The 13,322-nt window shown below is 46.8% G+C and overlaps 1 long non-coding RNA gene across 2 annotated transcripts in view; it reads right to left on the bottom strand.

Moving 5' to 3' along the window:
- The window catches only part of LOC132486298 (uncharacterized), a 49,569-nt gene that overhangs the window by 21,411 nt on the left and 14,836 nt on the right, over positions 1-13,322 (bottom strand). For both annotated transcript variants that reach the window (XR_009531469.1, XR_009531470.1), the window contains exons 5-6: positions 5,102-5,198; positions 3,534-3,650 (exon numbers count right to left, since the gene is read on the bottom strand). This is a non-coding gene — a long non-coding RNA (uncharacterized LOC132486298). The remainder of the gene's footprint in view (positions 1-3,533; positions 3,651-5,101; positions 5,199-13,322) is intronic.

Here is a 13,322-nt window from a genome sequence, read left to right as displayed (position 1 = left end):
AACCCTTATATACTTACCACCAGCTCAGGTATTATATATTTATTGTATTTTTGTTTAGTGTGTGTCTTCCTCTACTAGAATGTGCAGCGTTACCAGAGACTACAACAATGCAAGAGGGCCGGATACACAGGAGTAGCTGCTTACTGAATCTTGGTGAATCAATGAATGAACACACACCATAAATACAAGCCATACCATGTAATGAGGAAAAGTTACATGTCCCAGAATTCCTGACTTGTGAACAGAAACCATGCACACAAAGGCCACAGACACAGATAAGACACATCTCCACCGTGCTCCGCATGCCAACCCCACACTTACCACAGACTTAACTGATACACATCACTCACTCTTCCCACATACTCACAGTCACCACCGAGGCCTACATTACCAACAAGACAGTGACAGAGTAAGTACTGATTTGAATTAAACACTGGAGTATCCACTGGGAACCACACTCTCAACTGTGTGTATTTACTGCACCTGACACGTGCCAGACACTCGGTAAGTATTTGTGGACAGAGGACTGATGAACCCACCCTGAGCCTTTCATTCCTCCCTCAGGAATCTCGAAGTCACAAGAGGATCTCCCTCAGCTTGGATCCACTGTGGTGGCCAAAGGCTGCAGCCCAGGGGCAGGGGAGGTCTCCTCTGCCTCTACATACTTCTCCTGTGCTTCTTCTCCGCGCAAGCTCATCTACGCTGGTAAGGGCGCGGGACTCCTCAGGTGAGGGGGTGTTTGGCTGTGAGGCAGGAGGCACACAGATCCCAGGGAGGCTGAGAGGAAACCCAGGGTCATCAGAGGTGATGAGGGCTCTGTGGAGGAGCCTGGGCAGGATGGCTGAGCTCTCACGAGGGCGTGGATCCCAGCTGAGTCTGGGGGTGTGTGTGAATCCTGGTACTACCATGGTGGGGAAGTCAAGGAGCAGGGGCCGGAAAGGTCTGGGCTTGAGGTGGAGGGAAGAGGGACCAGATTCAGCATCTTCAGAGGAAAATGTAGGCTTTGTCTTTGCCTTTGCTTCCAGAGAAGCACAGAGTTCTGCATCATAGACCCCCAGCCTGAGAGCAGGACCCTCCAGCTCAGGTCCACACAGCTCACACATACATCAGCCCTCCAGGCACAGCCCTTCTCAGTGCACACAGAAACCCCAAGCACCACAGCCCCATTCCACGAGTAATGCATCACCGATGTTCCCAAACTCACACTCCTCGTCGTACACGCATCCATCCGCATCCCTCACATACCACAGCCCTCACCACCATACTCCACACCCCTGTATACAGACACCGCTCCAGTATCCCCCCACACGCACATGAAAAGCCCACAGATGACACCAGATACACCGCTCCGTCCTACGGCCAACAGACACCAAGCTCACGACATAGCTACGTCATGCAAATGTCCCTCTCTCGTCTACCACACCTGCTCCCTCAGCTTCCGGCATGGCCCATGCATGTTATTATGGTTTTAATTTCCTTTTTCAGGAATCCGGAGATCATATCGAGACACTGCCCAGCCTACAGCACACCTAGCCCAGGATCAGGAAGAAGGAGAGACCGCTCCCCCATCACACTGTGTCTCCTCCTCACCCTCTTCACCCTGTAAGAACAATCTGCACCCAGACAAAGAGGAAAGGGGCATGAAAATATACTATATGCAGGTACAAGTGAACAAGGGTGTAGCTGTCTCCTGGAAGACAAAGAAACCCTTGGAGTTGCCTGAAAAGCAGCTATCAATAGAAGAAGTGATCCTTCCTGAGGATGTGTGCACAGTAGCCACTGACCCCTCTTCTGATGTGTCCACCGAAAGCCTCCTGTCTGACAGTGAGCCCACTGGGGAGGAGAAAGAGTATGAGGAAAGGGCAGAGCCAGGCAGCCCATCAGGGTCACCTACAATCCAGGAGACACCCAGGGCCAAGACACCGGACTGGATGGTGACCATGGAGACCGGCTTCAGGTGCATGGCCTGCTGCCGGGTCTTCCCCACCTTGGAGATCCTCCAGCAGCACGTGAAGTTCGGCGTCCTGGAGGGCTTCAGCTGCCGTGTCTTTCATCTCACCATGGCCCAGTGGATGGGCAATGTGGAATCTGAGAGCACCCCTGAGGAGGAGGGCAGTGTGGAACCCAAGACCACCTTTGAGGACGAGGAGGACGAGGAGGACGAGGAGGACGAGGAGGATGGGGAGGACGAGGAAGAGAAGCTAGAAGGCCCCAGCCCGAAGAGACCCCGCAGGCAGGGTCTTTTCTCTCTTTTGAGTTCCACACAGCAACTGAGATTCATGGGACAGAAGATCCTGGAGACGGTGTGGCCTTGGAAGAGGTAAGGCTTGAGGCTGGCACTCTTCTGAGCCTATGTCACGAGGGCCCAGAGGAGTCTAAGGGAAGGGGCCGCACACATGTGCTGGTTTACCTAATGGCTCTGCAGTTGCATCAACTTGGGACACACCCAGCACTTCCAAAGGAATTGAGCTCTGCTGACTTCAACAAGAAGGTGGAGCCTTTTCCTAGGAGTTTTCTCAGGGTCTGCACGATGGACCTCAACTCTTAAGAGGACGTACCACCAGCAGCTCCTTGTCGGCAGAGAGAGCCAGGAGTGGTCTGAAGAGAGGACAGGGGCCCTTGCAGGACCAGAACTTTGAGGTCTGAGAGCCTTTGGCCTGAGCTGAGATCTCACCCGGACCACTGTACCTAGCCTTCTGTGACAAAGGGGAATATGAAAGAGAGTCACGTGGAAATGAGGTCCCCCGAGATATGGAAGTGTTCCAGAACCTTCGTTGCGTGGTAGTTGATCTGGAGCCAAGCTCACTGTGGTGTGTCTGGATCTGAGCATTAAGGCAACGCTGGAGGGTAACCCTGACCAGCAGAGCTTGGAGTGCTGCTTGTCTCTTCCTGTTCTACCTCAGTTGTTTTATCCCTTCCAGGGAGAAGAAAGGACCCTCGGGAGAGTAGCAGACAGAATGCCGTGGTCTGAAGGAGGATGAAGGGACCGGCACTCAGTCTAACATCATATGACAATAGGAACGTCCTATGCAATAAAGGGCATTTTCCAAACCTTTCCTGGAGGTTTTAGTTAACTACATTTTTCTATCTATGCATCTATCTATCAGTCATCTACATCTGCATCTTTCAAGGTTTGTGAACAAGCTTTCACATAAGCACTAGAGACGTCCGCCAGCATTTTCCAGAAGGAGGCCTGGAAATTGCTGGGGACTTCTCACAAATAGGGAATGGCCACAACCCCTGCCACACAGACTATGCGCATGGCCCTCCTGACTTACTCCCACTCTCTCTCTGAATTTCCCAACGTCTGAGATGAGGGTGCTGGCTGGAGGCAATGATCGCGTGCAGGCTGAATCTTCTCCAGATTCTGATTCTCTTCCTGGGCCTATCGTCCTCAAGCACAGTCTCCATGTCCCTGGTCACACTGATCTCTCTCCTTCAGTCCTTCCCTCCCTCCCTCTCCTGCCTCCCAGTGCAGAGAATTCTTTTTTACATTTGAGACGAGATTTATTTTTTGTGCACAGAATTCTCACCTGTTCTACTGTGGCCTCTGTTTTGAACATTCCAAAGCTGAGAATTTTCTTTTTTTCTCCCTCATTTCTGCTGAGTCTTTACCTTCCTAATGCAGTGAACTCAGAGTGCCTAGCTGACTGGAGGGGGAAAAAAATCCAGGGAGAAAAGAGAAATAATACAAGAATATATCAGTTAATTTTTCATAGTGTTATCCAACTACATATTTTTAAAATTTTGGAATAATATTAGGAATATTCTCAGTATAAAAAACTGAATTATTGGGCTTCCCTGGTGGTGCAGTGGTTAAGAATATGCCTGCGAATGCAGGGGACATGGGTTCGAGCCCTGTTCTGGGAAGATCCCACATGCCACGGAGTAACTAAGCCCGCGCACCACAACTACTGAGCCTGCGCCCTAGAGCCCGTGTGTCACAACTACTGAGCCCACGTGCCACAACTACGGAAGCCTGCGTGCCTAGAGCCCGTGCTCCGCAACAAGAGAAGCCACTGCAATGAGAAGCCCGTGCACCACAGCCAAGAGTAGCCCCCGCTCACTGCAACTAGAGAACGCCCGCTAGCAGCAACAAAGACCCAATGCAGCCCAAAATAAATTAATTAATTTTTAAAAATTGAATTATTTTCAAGGGGACAATGTATAAAAGTACAATAAAAGTCCCCCTTCATAACCCCCCAACCCCACTCTCAAGATGGAATAGATATGGTGTGATACAATTTATAGTCGTACTACTACTACTCCTCCCACCGCAGCCGAAATCCTCTGAGCCCGGTGCAGCAGCTTCCTTTCACAATGCTAGGACCGGCCACAAAACAGATGATAATCCCTTTGGACATTTCAAGGAGCAGCACCAAGGGAACAGTACCTGGGAAATGCCACTGACAGCTCAGAATATCCATGGCATTTCTAGAGCCTCGGCACTGCTCTCGCTCTGGGAATGAAGGTCCAAAAAGCACGTCAGAGAATGTTCGTAATTGTAAACAAGCTCCACCTTTGAAACACAATCTACATAGAACCAAATATACAAGCCTGCACAATGGATGAAGCCAACGTCTCCTCCATGATTGCCCTTCTGACAACTTTGTTGTCTCCTCAACCATAAAAGGTGAACTTGAAACTCCCGACCTTGCCTTGTCACCAGAAACATCCAAGCTTGGATCAGTCTTTCTAAGACCAGATATTTGCTCTGTGAACTATTAGAGACTTGTCACATACACAGAAGTAGAACAGGATTATTTCTATCTACCTGGCGACCTGGAGTCTTTCACATTGCTCCTGTTAAAACTCTCAGAATACCAAAACTTTACCTACAAAGGGTTCAAGCTATGACACTCCCAATTCTCACAAACCTCCTCATCTCTTGTGAGTCACATGCAGCCAATTCCAGGAATTGGAAACATGGTTGTGAGGATGAAACTGACTTTGGGGCTCCCCTTGGATATGGTCTTCCAGACTTACCAAAAGGCCATTAAGAGGACGGTTTACCCCACCTCAGGGAAACCTGAGGCAGTATTTGCAGTCAAGGGCTGGCCATGGCTTCTGAGCTACATCCAAAAAGAATTTCATACCGTACCTGGATCTGCTGAAGCCATTTCTGACTGTCCGAGAGCCAGCATGTACCGCTCCTGAACTGCCTCCATTGTGGATCATCAGTGGGGCTGTCAGATTTACTAAATAAAAATACAGGATACCCAGTTAAACTTGAACTTCACATGAATAGTAAGTCATCACTTTTAGTATAAGTAGATCCTATGTACTATTTGGGGCATACTTATCTTCAAAATATACTCGTTGTTTTTCTGACATTCATATTTAACTGAACAGCCTATATTTTATCTGTCAACCCTACTCATCAGAAATGATGGAGTCTTATAGAGATCCAAGAGATGCCTCAGAGCATCCTCAGCTTTTATTTCTATGTCCTGGACAGTGCGCACGAGCTTCCCACTCACATTAATTGGCTATAACGGAGTATATTCTCCATTTTAGAGCCTTTTGTACTTGTCATTGTTATCATCTTCCTTATTTTAAAGAGATGTTTATTTTTTTCCAAACTTAATAGCTCATCCAAAAGTATTTGGAAGTTCATTCGACAAGGGAAAAACAACATGCTTCTGAAAAGTGAAGGGAACCGCCTGGTGTTTAGTAAAGCAGTATTAGGGAGATTGAAAAAGCCAAACTTAATAAGCAAATCTCTCCAAGGGTATTTTCAGAGCTTGATACCCTCCCACACCCTGAAAATATTATTACATCAAGAAGGTAGAACCTGCTAACCAAATGTAAGGCTCCCATATGATTCTATCAAACGGAGGATGCTTCTTTACTAAGCAGTGAGCACACCTGCTGCCCCAGGGACCTTGGCAGTTGCAATACAGAGCTCTTCCCTTTGGGATGGAAACAGCAAGTTGTCCTGTGGTCTACACGCTGGCCCCAAAAATACTACACTCCCAATACTTGTCAACTTTAAGTATTTTTCTACATATCTCCATTTTTCTGTTACTATTTGGACTACATCCTAGCCTTGACATTACATAAATTGCATTCAAGAAGCTATTTTTAAAAGTTGGTAGGAAATCTTAAATATATAGCTTACAGTCCCTGGCTTACTTTCATCCAGGTGCATAAGGGTTTTCAAAAGTAGTCAGGTTAGTTACCCCGTATCACAGCCCCACGCTTTTGTCAGAGATACAAAAATGGAACATGGTATTTAAGGTTTTAGTTGCCAAATCATCAAGCCTCCCAGACAGAGGCAATAGAGCAAAATGATTACAGAGGCATGGATTTTGATTTGCTCCAGTGTCTTGGGCAAGTCACTTGGCCTCTGTATTTATTTGTACTTATCTGCCCTTTTCTGTCCCTTGGGAGTTATAATTGTACCTAGTCCATGGGTATGTTGTACAAATTATCTGTAAAGTAGTTAGAAGAAACCGACACAGAGTAAGCACTCCACAGACATTGGCTATTAGCTACTGGAAATATTTCTCCATGAAACAGATTACTTTATCAGTGGATGACTCGGTGGGAGACAGTGAATCACAGCATCACAGCATGTTGCAAGTGACCTAGTACACACTCTTATGTGAAAAAAAGAAAAGTGTGCATGCGTAGAAAATGTCTGAAAGTTTACATAACGAATAGTTCATCATGTTAACTTTGAGGATTAGAATAAATCAGGAAAGGAGGAAAGAAAAACTTGAGTGTCATTCAATTTCTACATCATTTGTGTTTCTATACTGAGACTCTGAATACACTGGAAGTGCCATTTTTTTGAATGTGGCGGGATAAAGGTTTTCAAGTTCTCCTGATACATCCGTATTATTATTTCAGACTTGCTGGCATTTCTTGCCATCTTCGGATCTACACCCATTTGAGTCAGGGGGCCATTCTGGACGGAGGAGATAATAGAGCAGAAGTGAAGTGAGAGAAAAGGAGAGAAAAGATTTTCTCTTTTCTCTTCAAAGAGGAAAGGTCTTTGGAATGGGAACAACTCACAACCAAACTTTGGGGAAAGGATGTGATGGAAAACGAGACAAACATCCTACCCCTGTGATGAGAAGGATTCCCTGGGCTGGATGGAGGGAGGTCAGAGGTGGCTGGTGAGGAAACGAACTAGCGAGAAACACACACAAGTGCAGAGCAAACACCCCGAGGCCACTCAGCCTGACTCCATGCAAACATGTGTCCAGCAGCCAGCCCTTCACCTGTGGCTCCCTAGCAAGACAGGTACCTCGGGGGTGCCAACTCATTCTGAGTCCATTATGCCTGGCCATTCATAAACGGCTGTCTAACGTGTGAGGAATAAGCTCTCAATGTTTATGAGGAAATTGGGGAAGGAGATTGAAAGGTTACTTAAACGGAAAAAAAAAGAAGTTCAGGAAGGCAGGATGGTAGAGAGACAAGAAAAAGACCTTAAAACATAGAAAGGATTTGCCAAAGAAGAGAAAGAAAAAGAAATGTTTCCAAATGGGTTAACCTGCACCTAGGAAGTTAAGGAAGATTACTGATCTGTGAAGACTATGGAATAAAGAGAATAAAATTTATCAGAAGTTGCTGAGAATATGGTAAGCAGCATGATTATCAAATTATGAATTGGCTGCAATGGCATTCTAGGGGGACACTAGGAAGGGGAAGCAAATGTTCATGAGATGACAGTGGCAGGTGGAAAGTTGTTTCAGGGGAAGATCAGTCTTGCAGAGTGTGTATCAGAGGAGGGCAAGTGTGAGCAAGCAAGGAAATACTAAGTGTATACGGTTCCTTCACTGAGTGCACCCAGCCCCGTGGTCAGCCTTGAGAACAAGCAGGACTTCAGGTTCTGGAGCTACATTTCATTCATCAAGACTTGAGAAGACACCCTTAACTCAGGTCTTCTCTTCAAACTCCATCTTTCCTTCTTGACCTTCATTTGGCCTCTTCCCTTACCCTCAAGCTGTGGACTGAGGCCACAGAGCAAGATGGGTCACTAGTGTCCTCCATCCCCTGGCGACTGTGTTTCACATCAGTGGAGCACCAAAGGCAATAACCAAGTAACAGACTCAAGAGTGTAGGAAGAGGAAGAGATTCTGATAAGGCTTTCTGTGACAGTGTGGGCCGAGTCGGCTCTATATGGCTGGTATCACCTGAATGATGAGCAGCCTTAGGGGAGAAGTGCTCAGAAGGCAGAGCCTGGCTCTCTAGAGGCTCTGCGTCCTCACAGCCCACTCCAAGACCTCAGTTGCAGCTTCGGCCCCCAATCTCTCTCCCTCTGCCTACTCACAGGTTTTGAAGTCTTCTTTCCTCCACATTTCTCTTGAGAGGTGGAGGAGGAAGATGAGCTTCAGGCCAGCTCAGACTCCCCTGGGATCCCAGCAGGATGCCTATCATGAACCTCCCACCTTCTAGGAATCTCCTAACATCTCCACATTTGGGGAATTTTCATTTCAGCTATACTTCAATTGCTGGCTGGAGATGGCCTGTTGGAAGGTGGCTAAAGGCAAGTAGGAATCCTTCGGGCAGCCTGGCCCTTCTCGACTGTCAGACATCTTCAGGGATATTCTAGGAAACGTTGTTTGTTCTAGAGAAGGGAGGGAAACACTCCAATTGTCCAATAATGCTTGAATGGAAAATAAATGATGCTATACGCATGTGATGAAATAATATCAAACAGTCAAAAATCAAAGACCTAGATCTATATGGACTGATGTGGATAAATCTTGAAAAGATAATATTGATTGAAAGAAAATAAGATAAAGAATTTTAGATTATGATAACAGGTATGTAAGTATTTAAATATTTAAATCAATTCAACATATTGCTTCTATATATATAGAGGCAAGAATATAAACTTTATCCAAAGAACACATTATTTACATTTAATATGTTCATTTATCTAGGAAACCCAAAAGAACCCACAGATAAACTAGCAGGAACTAATAAGACGGTTCAACAAGGCACACACATACAAGATCAATACATTTTAAAAATCAATCAGGCTCCTCTACACTGGCGATAATAAATTAGAAACTGTAAAAGAAAATAAGAAAAAAAGAAGATCTAAAACTAGTCACAAGAGCCATATAAATTATTTAGAGCTAAGCATACGTAAAAGTAAATATAATTAACAAACTGAGTACGACCACTTAAACTCCGCCCAACCCAAGGATTAAAACACGCCTGTTCTTACTTTATGAGAACAGGCCCTCTTCTTAAGTAGTAGATCAGTACGTGAGAGTGAATCAAAGAAACACAGCATTTGAAAAGTCAGCTAGGCCAAGCCTCTCGATCGCACAGACAGAAGCTATAGCCCAGACAGGTTGAGTTACTTGGTAAAGGGCCCAATGTCCTGACTCAAGGACTAGCATTTTTCACTCATTCGTAAGATACAATCAAATTCAGTACCTTGGAAAGAGATGGGAAAAAATGAAGAAATCAATTATATAGTTTCTCATCTTTAAGTACAGAAATAGCCGTGACAAAATTACAGGTATTGAGGGAAAATTGAAGCGCAGAGTTTAAAATGTCAATAATCCACAGGGAAACTGGAGACCATTTAAAATATTCATATTAAATCTCTATATAAGACATTAAAAGATCTCCAGTCAAAATGTTCATTTTATAATAGATATGGTATGATACAATTTATAATAGATGTGGTATGAACCTTTCCCTTTCATGGGAAAGGTTCAGCTGGGAAACAGGAATTGTTCTTGAAAACGGGGCCTGTGCTATTGCAGAGACTGTGCTGAACCTAGGTCAACAGAATGCTCTGATGTCATCACTGAGGTCACAGAATCCTGCTGTGCGCCTGGCAACCTTGCAAACTTAACAGCCCTGGTGAGCACTAGGCAGCACTGCTGGTTCACTAAGTGGTACAAGGTTTTCAGCCATTTAGGAGACTTGACTATTTTGATTTGTATTGAATCATTTCAACGGATTGCCCAAGAGCCAACAAGGGCCAACCTGTAGCGAAGAGGAGGAGTTGGACATCTCTTGAGGCATCTTCTAAGGGAGACTTCTAGTTGGTACCATGAAACGGCGACAAAAGAGGAAACATCTGGAAAATGAAGAGTCCCAGGAAACTGCCGAGAAGGGAGGAGGTATGTGGGGGGCAACTTGTCTCGGGCACATGGGTTTCTGCCAAACTGAACCTTCTCTAGGAAGCGGGAAACTGAGAACGTGTCACCTGTGAAGCAGGGAGCGAGAGACCTTGTCTCACTGATGCTGCCGTATCCATCCGGAGCGTCCCTGTGGTGTGAGACGGCACAGAACGGCCAGATGCCCCCTGGGAGATGGGAGGTCAGCTCCGCTGCTCTGAGGACTCTCTCCTGGGGCTGCCGGGCCTGGAGCTTTGTCGGACTCACAGCAGGCTGCATCCTGCTTGCACAGACCTAGAGGTGCAGCTTTTCTCAGTCCCCGATTTCTCTCTTATTCTCTTGGATCTTTCCCTGGGGTCATGAGGTGGGGGATGTGAAGGATGCAAGGATGCTGAGAGAGACCCATGACTTGCTTGGCCTCTTTTACCAAAGTGGAAAGAGAAGCCCCATGAGTTGAAGACCCTGTTGAAAAATATCTTGACAAGTGGAATGCAGTTCGAAAGACGATTGTTTGCCTAGGGATGGTGTCATATTGAAAGCAAGGAGGTTTTATTCCTTCAACAGGAACAATTTCCCAAAGGAGACCAAGGGAAGGGAAGGGCTTTCCAGAGACTGAGACCGCGTGGGCAAGGGTGAGAAATGTCCTCAGGGTCCTGCCGGGAGCTCTGAGAGCCACGGGCCACGTGGTGCCTGTGTGCATTAAATGTAGGCGAGTAGCTTGCCCTGGGAGGGGGTGGTCACCCCAGAGATCCAGCTAGAGGTCTCTGCCCCAGATTAGAGCCCAGTAGCTCCTACCAGGCCCAGGGCCCTGGAGACTGTAGGATGGGCCCTGGGAATGGAGCTCTAGACAGCAGGCAGATTTTCAGGCAGTGGCTGGGACAGGCTGGGGAAGGCAATGACTGCCCCTGACCATTCAGAATATTTTTCTCTATGTTCCTGTGGGGGGGGGAGGGGGTAGTGCAGAGAAGAGCAGGATGAATGGGGGTAGAGTGCTTATCAGATATAAACTCTGCGTGGTACAGTTCTTGTCACCCTGCCTGGACCTGGCTGACACTCGGTGTACGTAAGAGTGTATACAGAACTCTTGTTAGGGGTGTTTTATGAGACAGTAACTCATACACCCATGGACACTCTGATACAGCAAAAATATCACACACCCCACATATAACTTCCGTATTAAACCACACACAGCACATGGAGGTATATACACGCATCCCTCCTGTACTACGTTCTCATACAACCCACCTGTATCACAATCCTCTCCTCCAACACCAAACGCTGGAGATGAGATATGTACATAGACACACACACTATATATATAGGACACACACACACACACACACTATATATATATGTATCTCCTCAACTCTCGCACAAACACAGCTAACTTCAGCCATCGCTAAATACCTCTATAAGAACCAGTCACGTGTCATACACACCACACTTGTAACACATTCTTGAGTAATGCCAGACCCGCTTTGTACAAACCACAGTAAACCACAGTCTCACTAACCCATGTCAGGGTTGCTAGATAAAATATGGGCTATCCAGTTCAATTTTAATTCCAGATAAACAACAAGTAATTTTTCAGTATCAGTATGTACCATATTTGTATGGGCCATACTTACACTAAAAATAAGTAAGACCAAATACTGCATGGGAATGCTTACACTACAAAATTATTCTGGGTTTATCTGAAACTGAAATTTAACTGGGTGCCCTGTATTTTTCTTCGCTTAGTCTGGCAACCCTTATATACTTACCACCAGCTCAGGTATTATATATTTATTGTATTTTTGTTTAGTGTGTGTCTTCCTCTACTAGAATGTGCAGCGTTACCAGAGACTACAACAATGCAAGAGGGCCGGATACACAGGAGTAGCTGCTTACTGAATCTTGGTGAATCAATGAATGAACACACACCATAAATACAAGCCATACCATGTAATGAGGAAAAGTTACATGTCCCAGAATTCCTGACTTGTGAACAGAAACCATGCACACAAAGGCCACAGACACAGATAAGACACATCTCCACCGTGCTCCGCATGCCAACCCCACACTTACCACAGACTTAACTGATACACATCACTCACTCTTCCCACATACTCACAGTCACCACCGAGGCCTACATTACCAACAAGACAGTGACAGAGTAAGTACTGATTTGAATTAAACACTGGAGTATCCACTGGGAACCACACTCTCAACTGTGTGTATTTACTGCACCTGACACGTGCCAGACACTCGGTAAGTATTTGTGGACAGAGGACTGATGAACCCACCCTGAGCCTTTCATTCCTCCCTCAGGAATCTCGAAGTCACAAGAGGATCTCCCTCAGCTTGGATCCACTGTGGTGGCCAAAGGCTGCAGCCCAGGGGCAGGGGAGGTCTCCTCTGCCTCTACATACTTCTCCTGTGCTTCTTCTCCGCGCAAGCTCATCTACGCTGGTAAGGGCGCGGGACTCCTCAGGTGAGGGGGTGTTTGGCTGTGAGGCAGGAGGCACACAGATCCCAGGGAGGCTGAGAGGAAACCCAGGGTCATCAGAGGTGATGAGGGCTCTGTGGAGGAGCCTGGGCAGGATGGCTGAGCTCTCACGAGGGCGTGGATCCCAGCTGAGTCTGGGGGTGTGTGTGAATCCTGGTACTACCATGGTGGGGAAGTCAAGGAGCAGGGGCCGGAAAGGTCTGGGCTTGAGGTGGAGGGAAGAGGGACCAGATTCAGCATCTTCAGAGGAAAATGTAGGCTTTGTCTTTGCCTTTGCTTCCAGAGAAGCACAGAGTTCTGCATCATAGACCCCCAGCCTGAGAGCAGGACCCTCCAGCTCAGGTCCACACAGCTCACACATACATCAGCCCTCCAGGCACAGCCCTTCTCAGTGCACACAGAAACCCCAAGCACCACAGCCCCATTCCACGAGTAATGCATCACCGATGTTCCCAAACTCACACTCCTCGTCGTACACGCATCCATCCGCATCCCTCACATACCACAGCCCTCACCACCATACTCCACACCCCTGTATACAGACACCGCTCCAGTATCCCCCCACACGCACATGAAAAGCCCACAGATGACACCAGATACACCGCTCCGTCCTACGGCCAACAGACACCAAGCTCACGACATAGCTACGTCATGCAAATGTCCCTCTCTCGTCTACCACACCTGCTCCCTCAGCTTCCGGCATGGCCCATGCATGTTATTATGGTTTTAATTTCCTT

The sequence above is a fragment of the Mesoplodon densirostris genome, chromosome 3 (assembly GCF_025265405.1).
Source record: "Mesoplodon densirostris isolate mMesDen1 chromosome 3, mMesDen1 primary haplotype, whole genome shotgun sequence".
Classification (NCBI taxonomy): Eukaryota; Metazoa; Chordata; class Mammalia; order Artiodactyla; family Ziphiidae; genus Mesoplodon; species Mesoplodon densirostris.
This window is presented reverse-complemented; position numbering and strand designations above follow the sequence as displayed.